Here is a 17,579-nt window from a genome sequence, read left to right as displayed (position 1 = left end):
ATTTGTTCCCGTTTTGTTTTTTTACTTCAAAATAAGAGATGTGCAGTGTGCATAGGAATTTGTTCATAGGTTTTTTTTTTAACTATAGTCCGGCCCTCCAACGGTCTGAGGGACAGTGAACTGGCCCCCTGTTTAAAAAATTTGAGGACCCCTGGGTTAGCATTTGAAGGCCCTGAGAAGTCCCGCATGAAGGGATCTTTTCATCTCTGCTTCACCCAGATACCTTGTAACACCTACTAACATCTCCCTTTGGAATCTACGAGCTCTTGACTAGCGTAGACCCATGCATTAAAGATATTTGGGGCAGAGGAGTTTTACAGCTTGGAGAAAAGGCCCTTGTCTCTCTTCCCGCCCCCCTTCAACCCCATACATCCCCAGCCTCTTTAAACCTCCTTTCCTCTATCTTGTGAGTAGAGGGGCCAAGCATTGCAAACCAGCTTCCACAGCTGGTCCCGCTGAACAGAAAAAGTGGCAACTCTTAAGTGAAGTCCTGCCGCAGGCCTTTTCAAATTACCTGTCCTCTCAGGAGACGTGAGCTGGGGGTGAGGCCCAGAAATGGGGGGATGCAATGCATAATAAAACCATTCAAAAAAAAACCAACAGAGGAAAATAATTTGGAGGATTATTGACTGCCAGAACCCCACAGCTATAAACAGGATGTTTGAAATGAGTTCAAGCATAAAGGTCACAATCTGCAATTTAAATGGAGAGTTTGTTGCCTTTTTTCTTGGTTATGGTTGGGTGCCGCCAATTAGTTGAAGTGTGTGCGTGTGCGTGTGCGTGTGTGTGTGCGTGTGCGTGTGTACGTGCATGTGTGCGTGCGTGCGTGTGTGTGTACGTGTGCGTGTGCGTGTGCATGTGTGTGTGTTTTCAAAGAGCGCATTGGGCTTCTGCACCAGGCTGGGTTGGTTTGACAGCCTAAGCCCACGCAGGGGCGGGCACATCCTTTACAGCCTGAGAACAGACAGAACTCTATGCTACACAGGGAGGGCCTCCTCCTGGAAAAATAAAAGCATAATGCAACACAAACCCCTGATCACGCCAACTCTCCGCAGCGGCTTTACCCTGAAGAAATAAATTGTTGGAAAGTTGTCCCTGGGGTGGGATTGCTGCCAAGCCCCCCACCTCGTCCTTATTAACGCAAATCCTGTTGATCAACTTGGCAAGAGCAATGCAAGGGAGTCTGTTCAGCTGACGTGGTTCCTTCGAGCCTCTGCTCCAAGGACAGACACCAGTTTTATTTTGTGGCTTGGGGAGAGGTCAGTGAGCCAATCGCCAGGCCGGCCTGCATGTCCATCTCAACTTTGGGACCCTCTCTGATGCTCATGGGAGGGTGGTTGTGACAGAGTTAGGCAGAGGGGGATCAACTAGGAGTGGCTATCAGGGCGGGGTTTCTTAAACTGCAATGTGCTCGTGAGTCCCCTGGGCATCTTTGCCACACGGTTCCATAGTATTGCTGCCTCAGCATCCATCTGTGTGGTCAGCTGGCCTGCAGGGGCCTTTAACTAATAGTAGCGCCTCCCACTAGCACGTGCCCTACCTAACAGCCTGCAGAGTCACAAGGAAGTGTAAGTTCCTGACAGGACTCCCCCAACTGTTCTTGTGCTGCTCATTCTCCCTGCCTCCCAGGGCCATGAAGCTCACCGAAATCCCACTCTTTTTTGTTTGAATTGACCAAATCCAGCCTTAGCCTGGGAACCCCAAAGCACTCAACCCACAGACTCTAATAAAGGCATGGAGCCCTTGTCCTCTGCCTTGACCCCTCCACGTGGCCCCTTGAGTCAGCTGGCACGCCCGCTGGGACTTGTGAGTGATAAAATTCTCTATTTTCCTTGCAGCCTTTTGTTTAACTGTGTTTCAGCATTCATCCCCACCCTCCCTCCAATTTAAAATCTTCATTCAACAAAACCACAATAATCTTGTTGAGTGCAGATTCCGACTCAGTAGGTAATGGAACTCGAGATTATGCATTTCCAACACACCCCCAGATGAGGCTGTTGCTGCTGGTTTTAGGAGCAGCACTGTGTTCTAAACCATTCTCTCGCGGTCCAATAGAATGTTCTGTGCAGATGGCAACGTTCTGTATCTGTGCTGCCCAATTCGGTAGCCACCAGAGACGTACATGGCTCTTGGGTACTTGAAATGTGGAAAGTGAGGCCGAAGAACTGAATTTTTGATTTTACTTCATTTTAATTATTTTAAAATCAAATCGCCACATGTGGCTAGCAGCTACTGCATTGGACAGCACAGCTCTAGACAGTGAGCTCTGTATGAGCGGGGACCATATTTTTATCTCACTCTCAGCTCCTCTTCCCTTAGCAGAGTGCCTGGTTCATATCTGGTCCTTAATAAATATTTATGAACCACATAATGACTTAATACAATTGGAGAAGGAGTTTTAAACCATGTTTGTTAGAACCCTATGGTTATAAGTGACCAAAACCGACTTTGAACTTGAACCTACCAAAGACTTTATTGACGCAATTGCATAAAGATCAGGGGAGGATTGGAGCCAGAAACTAATTCAACAACAAACTTTTTCTCTAGCCTTTTGTCTGCATGCATGTTGATTCATTCCCTCAAGCTAGTCATGCTCACTGGACTCAAACCAGTATCATAGGTAGCTCTGGGCCTCTAAACCTAGAATCACATGAAATAGGGCTGTTTCCCAGGGAAGTTCTCTAATTGGCTGATCTTGGGTCATGTGCTAATTCCTTGACCAATCACTGTGGCAGAAGCAATAGATTCTACTGGCCCAGCTGGACTCAAGGATGACCCTCCACAGTCAGGGATGTCTTCCTCCAGACACGCCAGGTTGGAGTGAGGAGTAGCAGTTCTCACAAGATGGCGTGTCCTCTTCTAGCCAGTAGAACAGTGAGTGTGGGGAGAGGGGTGGAGTGAGGGTTTCCAGCTTCTGTAAATAGTTGTTGAAACATATTTCTTTGAACTAGACAGAAGATAGGAAATTGCCTTCTCTGATGATGTCTAAAGGCATGAGAATAAGATTCCCTTGGCCAAATCGGTTTTCCTCTACTCTCCCTGGCGCCATGTAAGTGAGGCCATGGGGTTCTGGAAACCAAGGCATCCATGGGCAGGCAGGCACCATTGGATATTGAAAACTGAGCAGGAGTTTGTTGGACTGAGACGTGGAAGGAAGGAAAGCTCATTCCAAGGAGGAGACACAGCATAGGCAAAGGCAGGGTGTGGCCCGAACACTGCCTGTGGGGGAGGAATGAAGAGTCCCCTCAGGGCCGTGGACAGGAGTGGTAGACAAGGGAGCAGGAAGTGGACTTGAGGCCAGACTGCAGGAGGCCTTGAGGGCTGACTGAAGGAGCTTGGGCTCTCGGCTGTGGGAAATGGGAAGCCATTTGGAGGGCTTACGCGGAGGGGTGGTGTCGGCAGAGCTGTGCGTGCTCTAAGATTGCTGTGTCTGGGTTTGGAGGATGGACAAGCTGGTGATGGGAGGCAGGGTGCCAAGGACGAAGACTGTCCCCATATGTCTTTAAGGAACTGCTGCCTCCGGGGTGGGCGGTGGAACACCAAGCCCTGTTCTGGCTGCTGGTGTCCTCTCTCCCTGTCTCGCGTGCAGGCCTCACTCATATTGGATCCTGGTCTCAGCTCTGCCACTTCCCAGCTCTGTGACCTTGGGCAGGTTACCTTATTTCCTGGAGCCTCAATTTCCCCATCTGGAAAATGGGGGCAGGAATACCTGTCCATGTACATGGCAGTTGTGAGATTGCAAGGCTAACATGCATGTATGTGATGGCCCCAGACCAGTAAACCCCAGACCTGCACATAGGAAGAGCCAGGGGTGGTGCTGTTGTTATGAACGGACTCTTGCTCCTGAGTGTACTTGCATGGAAAAAGTTTGAACAGTGAAGACATGGGGGGGAAATGATATTCAAATTACCGTAGCTTCTTGGAGCAGCTCTGTAACCAGGTCAGGCTGACGTCTCCTTAACTCCAAGGTAAAAATCCTCCAGCTCACATGCCCATGGTCCTTCCCTGCTTCTCCCCAGAGACTCATGTGTCTAAATTGGAATGTGCCAGAGGAGGCTGGTTTCCAAGAGCATTTCCCTGAGGCCAGGCTGGAGTCTCCAGGGAGAATTGAGGGCATCGTCCTGCATTTTAGACTGCACCTGGGATTGACCTGTTTGGCAGTCCTGAAAGCCACATGTCCCAGTGGAAAAACCCCAGCGCGGAGCCAAGATGAACCAGGCCTGGAACTGCAAGTTCGCAGGTTCAGGCCAGTTGCACTTCACCTCGGTAGGCCTCAGTTTCTCCATTCAGAGGATGGGTACAGTACCATCCACATGGGGCTGTTGGAGGATTAAGCCGCTTAATGCATGTGGCGCATAGTCACATGACTGTGTCTCCAGTTTGGGATTAGGAATGTGCATGTATTGGTCCCTGTGGTGCCTAAGCCCCTTGCTAAGTGATAACAATACAGACAAGTAAGACATGGATCCTGGCTTCAAGAGCGGTCTTAGGGTACAGGTAACTGAACGTACCCCAAATGATATGAGATAGTCAGTGCTTAGTACTCTTCCTCTCTATGACAGGTGTGTCAATGTATATTGAATAGAATTTTTCCATGAAGTAATGATATACTTTGAGATAGCGTTCATGCTTCGGGTGCTGGGGCCCTAGAGTTTATTTAAATCATGACAAACACTAAAAGTAAACTGTCTATACATAAGTCTGCTGATGTCATCTATATATATAAAAGCCCAGTGACCTGAACGACGGAATGATGGGAATGACCAGTTGCTATAACATGTACTGCAGCAGCCAACCAACCAGCCCAATCGGGCCCCAGTTGGCCGCCCCCCAACCTCCCACAACCCCTCCCCCTGGCCGGCCCTGCCCCAGATTGTCCCCCTCCCTACCTGGATTGGGGGTGGGGCTGGCTGGCCAACCTCCCGTGGCCCCTCCCCCTTGCCAACCCATTCAGCCCCCATCAGGGCGGGCCAGTCAGATTCCACCTGTGCAAGAATTCGTGTACCGGGCCTCTAGTAATAATGATAAAGTACTGTGATAGCAGTATCTCACTTGATCTTTAAAACAGACATAGTATCTAATTGGTAGTTATTGTCCCTATTCTACAGATGAGTAACAAACGCTCAAAGAGGTGAGATGACTTGCCTAAGGTCACACAGATCAGAAGAGCTAATTACCCCCCACCCTCTTGTCGCTAAAATACACTGCAGGGAGCAGCCTCAGGAAATGTATGGCAGTCAGTGAACTCTGAGGAGCTTGGCCAGGGGAGTTTGTTAGACCACCAATATGGTTGAGCATCCACTACATTCCAGACCTGCTGTCTGCACGGGCTGATTCCTGCCCTTGTGCAGCTTGCAGTCCAGAGGGGAAGATAACCATGCGATAATAGTTCTAATGGCCGCTCTTAAGAGACCCTGCTCCCCTGCTCACAACCAATGTACCAGATCAACTGATGCTCACTCTGCCTTCTGACTGATCCATGCTGACCGATCCATGCTGACCGATCCATGTTGACCGATCCATGCTGACTGACCCATGACCTACTAAAGATTAGCAGCCTGAGCCATCCCTGTCCAAGCTGGGACTCCACCAATGGACAGTCTCTACTCTGGGGCCCCTGGGGGACTGGTCTTTCTCAGAGCTGTGCTGTAGCCTGAGGCTCTTCCTGCCCAGTCTTCTTCCTTCTCTTTCTCCTTTCCCAGGCTTTAGGCCCGCACCCCAGTCGGAAGGCTCTGCCTACTCAATCCTGCTCCCTCTCTCTTTAACCTTCACAGGGGTTTCCTCCAGTGAGTCCACGCACTTCTAATTCCATCTCGGTGCCTGCTTTGCAGAGGCCCCGAACTCATTGGGCATGCCGTGGAAATGAGGGTTGCGCGGAGTCATGATGGGTGAGTAGCTGGGGTCTCAGATGGGAACAGTGTTCCTGGAGGATGGGATGGTGGGAGAGGGCATGATAGAAAAAGAGTAAGTTCAAAAGTAAATGAGTCTGCTTCTTTCTGTCTTTATTTTAAAAATAAGTTTTTATTGATTTTTAGAGAGAGAGGAAGGGAGAAGGACAGAGAGATAGAAACATCCATGAGAGAGAAACATCATCCATTGGCTGCTTCCCACATACCCCCTACTGGGGATCAAACCTGCAACCTGGTCATGTGTCCTGACCGGGAATCGAACTGGTGACCTCTTGGTTCCTGGGTTGATGCTCAACTACTGAGCCACTCCAGCCGGGCAGAGTCTGCTCCTTTCTGGTGTTCACACTTACATGACTCATTTAACCCTTCTGTGTCTCAGTTTTATCCCCTGCAACATGGGAATAACAATAATAAGGATTTTATCTCCTTCCTAGAATTGTCAGATTAAAAGAGATGCATGTAGTGCTCGCTTCGGCAGCACATATACTAAAAGAGATGCATGCTTGCCTGGCTGGTGTGGCTCAGGGGTTAGCGTAAACCTATGAACCAGGAGGTCACAGTTTGATTCCTGGTCAGGGCACATACTCAGGTTGTGGGCTTGATCCCCAGTAGGGGGCATGCAGGAGGCAGTCAATCAATGGTTCTCATTGATGTTTCTATCTCTCTCTCCCTCTCCCTTCCTCTCTGAAATCAATAAAAGTAAAAGAAATGCATGCTTAATGGCTCAGCTGTGTCCTTCGGAGGCCGTGGGAGAGGGAGCCTTAGTGCAGAGCTAGGAGCAGCCTGCCTGGAGATGTCTTACTTTTCAGTGGCCTCTGCAGACTCTGAATGAGCTCCTCCAGCTCCTCTTGCAGAAATTAGACCGGACAAGGCTGGCATGGGCCTCTCTCCTCTCTGCCCACAAATATGGCCCCAGGGGAAGGGTCCACCTCCTGGGTGTTTTGGCGGGGATGTGTGGTGTCACCATGGCAGACTGACCATTATCTGGGTCATTTGATCCTGGGCAGCTGCCAAATCAGATAAGTCGGATGGTTTGCCCGCCTCTCTGGATCAGATGTCCTGAGTAATGGCCCTTATCTGCATCTGGCCGGGTCCTGGGCAGACAATCCCCCTTTCAGTGAGCCTGAAATGAAAACTGGTTTCAGCAGGTATGTTCAAGGTCAAGGCTTAGGAGAGGATGCTGATTTAGAGGCCTACATTCACCCTCTTTCTTACATGGCTTGATTCATGACGGTCCATAGGCATCGGTAACTAGTAAAGGTTAAAATGACTGGAGCTGGCTAATTTTCACATTAAAACATTTTAATTGAAGTGCAATACATGTCCCTGAGAGTACAAATAAGAAGTGGGCAGCTCACGCATTTTCACAGAGAACACCCCAGTCACCAGCACCCAGGTCTACGAAAGGAACACTATTAGCCCCAAGGCCCTTCTAGCAAAACCTCCCCCCACACACACACACACACTCCCCCGAGGCAGAACCACGGTGCTGACTTCTAGCAGCCTGGCTAGTTTCTCAGTTATGGGACTTTATATAAGCGGCAGCAGACAGCATCTTTAGGGCTGGCTTCTTTTGTTCACATTATGTTTGTGACATTTACCCAAGAGGCAGTAGTTCTTTCCTTCCCATTGCTGGGTAGTATTCTGTTGAATGCAACACCGTCCATTCTTCCATTGATGGACATTTGAATTGTCCCCAGTTTGGGGCTATTACAAGTAATGCATTCTAACCACCATGCGTGTTTTTTTTTGTTTGTTTTTTTAAACATTTTTTTATATATATTTCATTGATTTTACCATGCGTGTTTTTGTGATCACAGCTGCATGTTTGTATCAGGCGTCAGACTTTTTACTTTAAACATATAAATTAGAAATGGGTGGGCTTATTATTCTCGATCTCTTTCGTGATGATATAAATATACTTTAGGGTTGAGATATAAAGGGCGCAACCACATTAGGGGTGCCCTGCTGCCTCTGGGATCTGTGTCTCAACCTTAGCATGTTCCCCATATGACCATCATTGGCCCCTGGAAGTAGGTTTTGTGGGAAGAGCTCCACAGCAGAGGCGTAGCCTTCCCCACTGGGGTCCCTCCACACCTCAGATCTTCAGTTCTGCCTTTACCCACAACAGGACCTCACACCATTTATTCAAGCTCTCCAGCCTCAGGGGTTTCATCTGTAAAGAAGGTTAGAAATGGGGGATCTTTTTAGATGTTTCCAGTTCTCAAATAATTTGAAACTGACTGCTGTCAATGATTAATTATGAGAAGAATAGCTATCGTTTGTTGAGTGATTACATTGCTTTAAATAATTCATGCAAATTGTTTCATTTCATTCTTCCAAGATTTATTAGCCCCATTGTAATGATGAGAAAACTGGAGCCCAGAGAGGTTAAATCCCTTACTTAAAGACACCCAGCAAATGTCAGAACAGGGGTAAGAATAAGGCCAGGGCCACCCTAGCCTTCACTCTCAACTGCTGCCTCAGTTGTTTTTTTCCTTTAATGGTATATTTCAGGCATACAAAAAAATGCAGAGAACAGAACTTCTACGTATCCACCAAATTGCCTTAGAGATGAAACATTAAAACACAAGTTAAAACTCTCAGGACTCCTCTCTGCTCCGCCCCCTCACCCAGAAGTGGTAACCTCTCTCTTGAATTTGGTGTTCATCATTCCCACATATGTTTCTATATTTTTACCATACATGTATGTACTCATAAAAATATACTGAGTTGTTTTTCCGGTTTTTGAATTTTATTCAGTGGTACTGTTCCGTATATGTCTTTTTCGCTGCTAACTATTTTCCACAACTCAACACTATAATTTTGAGCTTTCTCCACCATGATAGAGTTCTAGTTCATTAATTTTCACTGCTGCCTAGTGTTCCCCTTTAAGGATATATTCGAATTGATCCATCTATTCCATTGTTGATGGACATTTAGATTCTTTCACTTTCCTGCCATTAAAATCTGCTACAGAACACTTTCTACTACATTTATGTACCGTAATAAATCCCTTCTTCTACCAGAATTTTTCTTTTTAATCCTCACCTGAGGATAGGGAGGAAGGGAAAATGGGAGAGAGAAACAATGATGTGAGAGAGAATTCTGGACTGGAGCCCCTATTTTGTTATATGTGTTGAAAACACTGCATCTGTTTTCTATGGTTTGACTTCACTCTCTTTTTAATGGTGTCTTTTAATAAAGAGAGGGTCTTCTGGTTTTAATGTAATGAAATATATCAGTGTTTTTCTTTATGGATATGCAACCCAACCAAGGTCAATTTGTGTGTATGGTGTGAGGTAGGGGGATGGAAAAAACTCAATATTAGAAAGATGGCAAGTATCCTCAAATTGACCTGTAGACTCTGTCCCATCCCAATCCAAACCTAATAGGTCTTTTGTTGTTGTTGAATAAAGGACTTGATCAATTGTATATGCTACACTGTATATGCTAAAATGTATATGCTAATACAAAAGGCCAAGAATAATTTTCCAGGGGGAAAGAGAAAGAATACATTTAATTGATATCAAGACTATTATAAAACTGTAGCAATTGAGACCATATGATAAAGATAACCAAATATATAGCACAAAGATAACCAGTTTGACCAATGGAACTGAATGGAGAGCCCTGACCTGGCCCCTCCGCACACGGGGGCGTATGCTTTATGAGAGCAGTGGGGGAAAGACAGTTCTGTCAGTAAATTGTGACGGTTCCATTGGACATCCATACGGTAGGAAAAACAAACCACGACACGATGCCGTAATGCTCTGATCTTTCATGTTTTTATGATGATGAGAGTGATGATTATAACATCACCATTATGTTTTTTTTACAGCTTTTGCCACTCTCAAGGTGTTTTCTAATCTATCATTTTCCCAACAGCCCTATCAAGCAGGCAGGAAAGACATTATTCATCCTTTCATAGATGATGAAACATAGGCCCGAAGGCACAAGTGACCAGCCCAAGGACCTTGCCTAGCAGCTGAGCCTCATCTGCTTCATTGCAATCCTGGGGCTCTTTTACTTAGTGGGGAGCCCAACTCCCATTCCTAGGGGGGATTAGGGAGATTCTCTTTGTGTCAGCAGCTTTTACATGGAGGTGTAAAAAAAAAAAACAACACCGGGAGGAGATACATGAAGATGTTAATAACCATTATCTCTGGGTGGTGGGAATTGGCTTTACTTGTTTTCCTTCATACTTTTCAGCATTTTTGGAATGATCTTACAGTAGAGAATTAGTTGGAAAAACAATGTGCTTTAATAAAATAAGTGCAGATACCGATTCTTGTGGCTAGTCCCCACAAAGACTAGTCTGCCCATGGCCACCTTAGAACCTCTCCTTGAGCCCAAGCTTAACAGGGACTGGTTTGGAGTCAGAAAGCCCAGGGTTCAAATCCCGGCTCTGCTCCTTTCTAGCTGTGCCAACTGAGGATGAGCCTCTTAACCTCTCTGGGCCTCAGTTCTCCCATCTGAGAAATGGAACTTCCCCCTGGGTTGTTTAGATGACGTAATAAGATCAAGTGTTTAAAACTACGTAACTCGGTGTGTGGCACTGAGGAGGCTGTCAGTCAGTGGTGGATCTTGTCACAGGCTCCTTCCCCAGAGATTTGCTGTGGGTCCTTTGCGGGTGAGCGTGTCTATCATTATTGTTCCCACTTTACAGATGAAAAGACAGAGGCCCAGAGGGGATGCTGAAACATACCCAAAGTCACAGAACTCGGAAGGGGTCTTCTGAAACCGGCTCAGAGAAGGTAAGTGACCAGCCAGAGGCCACACAGCTTAACCCTACTGCCTGTTAAAACAACAAACTAAAGCCCAGAAACCAAACTTCCCTTTATCGGGATGTTTACTATTTGTGAGCCACCCAGTTAAGCTTCTTGAACAGCAACAGCTGCAGCAGTGAATACTCTGCCTGTATTGAGTGCTTACTCAGTGCCAGGCATCTTGGTATTTGGCATAATAGTTGCGGTGAATTTTCCAAATGACCCTACGACATGGGTTTCTGCAGCCCATTTTCCAGAAGAGTAAAACCGAGGCTCGGAGGAGGCGGCCCTTGCCCGAGCTCCCCAGCAGGACTGGCCCTGGCTCTGCCCAGCTACCCGGGAGGCGGCGGGAGGGCCAGGTGGCATGCAAGGAGTTAAGCGGTAGGCAGTGCTGTGGCTCCGTGTGAGGAGCGCGCCGGGCTGAGGCGCTGCTGGCGCGGAGGCAGTGGCGCTGGGAGCCGGGGCTGGAGACGTGAAGTCCGGGGCGAGCGGGGAAGCGAGGAACAAGGCTGGAAGGAGGCAGCCAGTGAGGAGCGAGGCGGCTGGATCTCACGTCCAGCGCCAGCCGATCCCCGCGCCCCGCGCGCCCGGGGCCTGGGCATCCCTGGGACGGGCGTGTGCGCGGGGCCTCGCGGTGGCGCGGGGTCCCCGCAGTGCCGCCCGCCTGAGCGCCAGGCTCGCAGGAGCCGGGCTTTCACTTCCTCTCGCCTCCGCCCGCGTCCCCAGCTCGCCGGCTGGCGTCGCCACCCCTCCTGGTCCCTGGCCACCGCTGTCGCCACTGCTGCAAGCCAGGACGCACACTTCACTTTCCCGCTGGAGGCGGAGGATGCCCCTTGCACCAGCCCCGGAGAAAGAGCCCCGGGCCCGGCTGGAGGAGCCTTGGCCGCGAGGAAGGAGATCTGGACTCCGCTCTCCTTGATGCCACTGCAGCAGCTGGCAGCTGGGAAGGCGCCCACAGAGCGGGCACGCCAAGCGGGACGCGGGAGTCTCCGAGAGAGACCCCAGGCGCCTGCTGGGCTCCGCTGGCAGAGTTTGCAAGTGGCTGACACCCCCGCAGGTAAGGGCTGAGGGCCCCCGAAGAGGGTAAGAGGGTGGGGAGCCTCTGCGAAATGATCCAGCTTCCAGTTTCAGCCGCTTCTCCGCAGGCTGGAGGTTCAGCGCCCAGAGCCAGGTGAGTAAAGAACCCAGAGCGGTGACAGCCCAGCTCCGGGTAAATGACAAACTTTCCCTCCTCTGGCAGAGGGTGGGACATTCTGGCTCAGCCAGGCAGCCTTTCCCTGGACATACTGCGGGTCCCCAAAGGCAGGCACTCAAGGGCTTCTCCTGCTGAGCTGGGCCAGGAGGAAGGCAGCGGGCCCTTTTCATTTGATTCGTGAGTCACCCACCTCCTTCTTGGGCAGTTCCGAGTTCTGAGGGAGGAAGCACTGGTCATATTTTCCAGGTGGCTTTAAAGGTATTCGTTGGGGATGATACTCTGGTGGAGGAGGCTCCTTGTTATCTGAGCCAGCGTCCAGGCTGCCCCGGTGATGGGCTTTGTGTCCAGGGCTTTGCAGGCTTGCCTGTGTCCATTCTGGTGTGTGTGTGTGTGTGTGTGTGTGTGTGTGTGTGTGTGTGTGTGTGTGTAAGGAGAGGGAGAGGGAACTGAAGGGCAGGGGGATCCCTTCAGTTCAGTCAGATCACCTCCCTCCAAGCCCCGAGTGTCATCCCAGGAGAGGACTCACCTCCTTGGCAGAGCCACTAGGAGAGGCGGGGATCACCTTCCGTTCCTTGCAGCTCCTTAGATGAGCAAAAGATTTGGGGCAAGTTTCCTGGGCCATTCAATGAGACCATTCAGATTGGAGCTTGGGGAGGTGCAAACTTTTTTGCAAAAAAAAAAAAAAAAAAAAAAAAAAGGAGCTGGAATGGACAGTTGTCTAAGGACTCCTGGCATGCTTATCCCCAGCTCTGAGGATGTGGGTGGTCCCCCCACGCTCCATGTCCCTAAAGGCTGTGCTGAGGCCAGCACATAGCTCATGAGTTGGGCCAGATTATTTTTCCTCCTAATGAAAAGCATGATTCAAAGAGGCCACCTAGTCTCCAAGGATCATTTTGGAGCCACCCTTGCGGTCACAGACCTCTAGAAGGCATTGTGCTGCCTCACTGAGGTTCCAGCCTAGGGCTGGGGTCCTCTCGATGGACTGTTTGGTCAGTGAGGCAGGCAGTGGACGCGCTTCTGGCCATGACCAGAAGGTGGGACATATTCCTGCAATCGCCTGCTGGGGCTGGGAGGCTGTCTTTGGGGAATAGCATTGCCGCGTGGTTCTTGGAAAGTGTTTGAGGCGTGAGGTGGGAGTCTGAGGACCTCTTGCCGTTGCTTGGGGTTCTGACCTGGGGCCAGCCTAGGAGTTGCTTCCCTAGGCTGCTGAGACCCGGGTATTCCTCCAAGGCGTCGGAGACCGGTTCTTGATGTCCTGGGGGAACCCCATCTCTGGGTCAGGAACTCCATCTCTGGTTCAGTTTCAAGTCTGCCCTCAATTGCTGTGTGACTTTGAGAAAATCGCTAGACCTCTCTGGGCCCCTGTCGCTGCTTCTGTAAAAGGAAAAGATCTCATGTATCCTCAGAAGTCCCAGTTCAGGCACTCTATGACCCTGAGCAATTATCACAAATGAGATTTTCAAAATCCCAAGAGTTGGTATAATTTAAGAGGCTTGGGACTTGGACACCTCTGTGTTTAACCAACATTCCACCCTCCAAACCTCACTCCCTCCACTGTAAATGGGGAGCTCATAGTTCCGGCTCCAGAAGGCTGTTGGGAAGACTAACTGAGATGGTGCATGTAAGCAGTGTATGGAGCGGAGACTGGAGTGGAGCTCCACACACACAGCAGCAGAGCGCCCTGTTTTCAGGTCCTGTGTGTGGGCATCCAGCTGCTATTTCCCCCCAGGGGCTGGCCCTATCGCACCAGGTGATCCTTGGCTGGGGGGCAGGGCCCTTTCCTCTGCAATCACCTGGCACCTGCAGTCCCCACCCCTTCGCTGCTGCCTCATAAAAGCATGGCTGGACCAGCAGCTCCTAGTGGGGAACCCAGGGCCATCTGGGGAGGAATTGAGGCATCCAGCTGCTGTGTCACCATGACAACAGGAGGTGGAGGTAAGCTGTCTCCATGGCTTCAACTTTGAAGCTATGTAGGGACCCAGGGCAGAGAAGTTAGTAGGTGTGTCTGGGTGTCAGGCACTGTCTGCTGAGGCTGTCTGAGCTGGTGAGGCTGCTGTTCCCTGTAGGAACAGCCATGCTGGGGAAAGTGCCTTCCGTGTGTGTGTGTGTGTGTGTGTGTGTGTGTGTGTGTGTGTGTGTGTAGGCAGGGGACGGGGTGTTGCTGAGATTGTTGGGGGAAGGCAGAAGATTGGTCAGTCTTATTTCGTGCTGAGTGGTTCTGAGGCTTGGGGCATCTGTCCCTCCCCAAACTAGGGTTCCCCAGGGTCCAGGCTGAAATCACCGTGGGAAGGCAGACTTCATCTCTGCTGACGAGTGAGTTCATGGGCATGCAGTAGGGACTGGGCAGCAGCAGTGCCGCCGTGGGCTAGCTCAGCCTGTGGGCTTGCCTGAAAAAATCAACAGTTTGCTTTCCTGGTGGAGTAGGATGTAAGTGTGTGTGTAGACACATGTGTATATTCTCATGCAGGTTTGGGGCACATTTGCTCATTGTGAGTATGGTTGACATAAAAACCTTAGTGTATGTGAACATATGTGAGGACAGTGTCAATATGAGTGTGTATTTAGGAGATCGCATAAACATGGGTAGATGAGTACCTATGTGTGTGCATGCCCACAAGAGAACGCGTGCCTGTGTGAGTCAGCACAAGTGCAGGGTGCGTGTGCACTTGTGAGTGTTAAGCAGTTGTTTGTATGTGAGTTGGATGTGTCTCTGTGACTGGGCAGGTGCATGGCCACACAGCTGCATGCATGTGCTGTGTGGGTCTGTGCGGTAATACTTGTGTTTGAGAAGCTGTGCAGGTCTGCCTGGTGCACGCTCTGCTAGCTGTCCATGCTGTCTGCACATGTCCATGTGGGCACTTGTGAGTGTACATGTGTGTGCACTGATTATGTGAGTGTGAGCTGTGGTATGCACTCACAGGCTTATCTGTCTACATGGTTTCCAGTGTACATTGTGCATGTCTCTGTGTGCGTACGTGTGTATAGCACTGCACACTTGATTGTCTCTGTGTAAGTGTGTGCATCTGTTGGTCATGGTATAACCTCTGTGATTGTTTCTGTGAGCATGTATGATGTTCAGGGCATGTGTATCTATGAGTGTTAGAGGGTGCATTTGATTGCGTCTCTGAGTATACATGTGCTTCTGTGGGTATGCACATATGTGTATTCAGTGTACACTTTTTGAGCATCTGTGTGCTCACACGTGTTGCTGAGTGTCTGTGCCTGTGTGTAGCATTGCATGCTCAGTTGTATCTCTATGTGTATGTGTGTGTTTCCTGGTGTTGGTATCTGGGTGTGTTGGTTCCAGTGTACATTTGAGTGTGTCTCTGTGTGGATGTGAATGTTGTGTGTGTCTCAAAGTGTGTTTGGGCGTGTTGCAGTGTAACTTTTGTGTATGAGCATGTTTCTGTGTATGTGCATGTTGGCTGTTGCACTGTACTTCCTCACATGTCTCTGGGTGTCCATTGTGTGTTTCTGAGCATGTTGGCTTGTCTGTCAGGCCATGTCACTTTTGTGCATGTCTCATGTATATGTGTATGTTTCCGAGATGTGCGTTTCTGCAGATCTGAGTACCTATAGGGGCATAAAGGGGTGTGTGTGTGTGTGTGTGTGTGTGTGTGTGTGTGTGTGGTGTAAACACAACTGAGACTCTAAGCAGAAAACATTTCCGAACCTTTACAACGACTCTTCCGCCTGCTCCTCAGGTTTGAGCTGTGCTCGTGCTGTGCACCTTCCGAGTGTTGGCTCAGCGATCGGTGCCGGCTCTGAGCAGCGCGCCGGGATGTTGCGTGTTCGTTTTCTCTGCGCCTTAGCTCCGAAGCCCGTGTATTCCCCTGCCCCCGGCTCCCTCAACCCCTGCAGCAGCCCGAGTCGCTGTGGCCAGAAGCCTGCACCTGAGGAGTGCTGCTGAGCGAACTCGCAGATGTTAAGAGCGCAGGTACCAGTTCAGGCAGAAGGTCTGCACGTCGGCAGCCTGGCATGGGCCGCGCATCTCGACAGCAGTGTTTCTAATTAGGAGCAACTTGTTTTCCTTAAATAAACAAATCAAGTGAGGAAATAAGTTGCCCGAGATGAATGACTCCCTGGAGCAGGTCCAGATGTTGGGAAGGTGGGGCTAGGGTCCCCACGGCCTACAGATTTTGACCAAGAGCTGATGAGGTAGGGGCTGAAGAGGAAGCCGGGCAAGGCAGTGTGAGGCAGGGTGAGGCAGGGTGTGGCTGCTGTTTGGTTATCGGGGCGCATGCCTCAAAGGCTCTAATTCCTCCTTCCTCCCGGTGTCCATGCCCTCAGCCACGCAACATCGTCATTCCTCCCACTCAAGGGCCAGACGGGGCTTATGTTCCTGGTCCTTTGTTTGGGTCCAGCCACGTGACCAGCTTTGGCCATTCGGGTGAGGCGGAAGTGACAGCATGTTTGTTCCTAGCCGAGGACTCAGAGCCTTGCGTGTTTCTGCCATGACTGGGAGAAGAGCTTCCCCAAGGTGGCCACTGCCCCCGCAGCCTGGCCCCAGAATGAACTCATGTCCAGCCTCCCTGAGCCCACACCTCAGTGAAGAGCCTAGGTCAGCCACTATCTGGGTAGCTAAATAAATGCCTCACTACACGTCGCTGGGGTGTGGTGGTGTTTGTTACGCAGCATTAGTGTGGTTGTAGCTAACCAATGAGTTACAAGCAGTCTGTGTTTCCTTGTCCTGTTTGACGCCTGGTACTCACTCAGAACTGCATAATGAATACTTGTACTTCTCACTATGGATGTCCTATTCCTACCTCGCTTTCTGCTCATCTCAACATTAGCAGTAATAATACAATAGTAATAATAATGATAGGTGTTTGTGGAGTGTTTACCAGATACCATACCCCAAGCCAGAGGCTTTATATATGTCTTATCTATTACAACGGGCAGTTTCTTGTCTACAAGACAGTTTCTTTTATAATCTTCTGTTACAATCTGTGAGGCTCAGAGCAGGGAGTTGGCTTACACGGGTCCCACAGCCTGGAAGAGGCACACTTGGGATTTGCACCCAGATCACCTAATGTCAGAGACCATGTTTTTAACCATGATATCACACTGCCTCCCCGATGCCAGCAGGCACGTTTGACATACTGACATCCTAGCATCCATTCAGCATTTCCCCCTTCACTCTCCTGGAGGTTAGGTTGGCAGGAATGAATCTTTCATAGAAGTGGAAAGTGCCTATTTGTGTGTATGGGGGGGGGGAAGTATGGGGGCATTTGCGCATTCATTCATTCTTTTATTCTTGCGCATCAGTATTTGCTGACACAGTATTTGCTCAGAATCTTCTAAGTGTCATACTCTGTGTGGGCACTGAAGATGCAGAGATGGGAGACCTCACTTCTGTCTTCAAGGAGCTTACAGTCCAGAGGGGAAGCAGGAGAACCTGGGTTCTGGAGGCAGATTGGACCGAGATCCAGCCCAGCCTCGCCCCTCCCTGTGGCCATCTCCAGCCACCGCACCCCAGCCAGGTTGTTGTGAGGATCAAAGGCGGTCATGTGGACAGGGCCCTTCACACAGTGCCCGGCACATCGGAAACAGGAGCCCTTCCTCCTATTCTTTCTCTTCCTTTTCCTTCTTGAGGAGGAGACAGTTGAATGTCACAGCCAGAGCACCGTCGAGATGGAAGAAACCAGAGGCCACGGGATCCCAGACAGGGAGACCAGCCATCCTGCTTTGTCTGAAACGGACAGA

General features: G+C 49.9%; 1 protein-coding gene across 5 annotated transcripts in view; it reads left to right on the top strand.

Moving 5' to 3' along the window:
* Nucleotides 1-11,599: 11,599 nt before the first annotated feature.
* Nucleotides 11,600-17,579, top strand: part of WSCD2 (WSC domain containing 2) — a 69,154-nt gene continuing 63,174 nt past the window's right edge. For 2 of the 5 annotated variants that reach the window (XM_059676999.1, XM_059677004.1), the window contains exon 1: nt 11,600-11,735. The gene's annotated coding sequence lies outside the window, so the exon portion shown is untranslated. Of the gene's footprint in view, nt 11,736-11,828; nt 11,850-13,787; nt 13,809-17,579 lie in introns of those variants that run through there. The other 3 variants (XM_059677000.1, XM_059677003.1, XM_059677001.1) reach the window with 3 other exon arrangements.

Source organism: Myotis daubentonii, chromosome 19 (genome assembly GCF_963259705.1).
Source record: "Myotis daubentonii chromosome 19, mMyoDau2.1, whole genome shotgun sequence".
Taxonomy (NCBI): domain Eukaryota; kingdom Metazoa; phylum Chordata; class Mammalia; order Chiroptera; family Vespertilionidae; genus Myotis; species Myotis daubentonii.
Note: the sequence above shows the minus strand (reverse complement) of the source record. Positions and strands in the feature narration are given on the sequence as shown.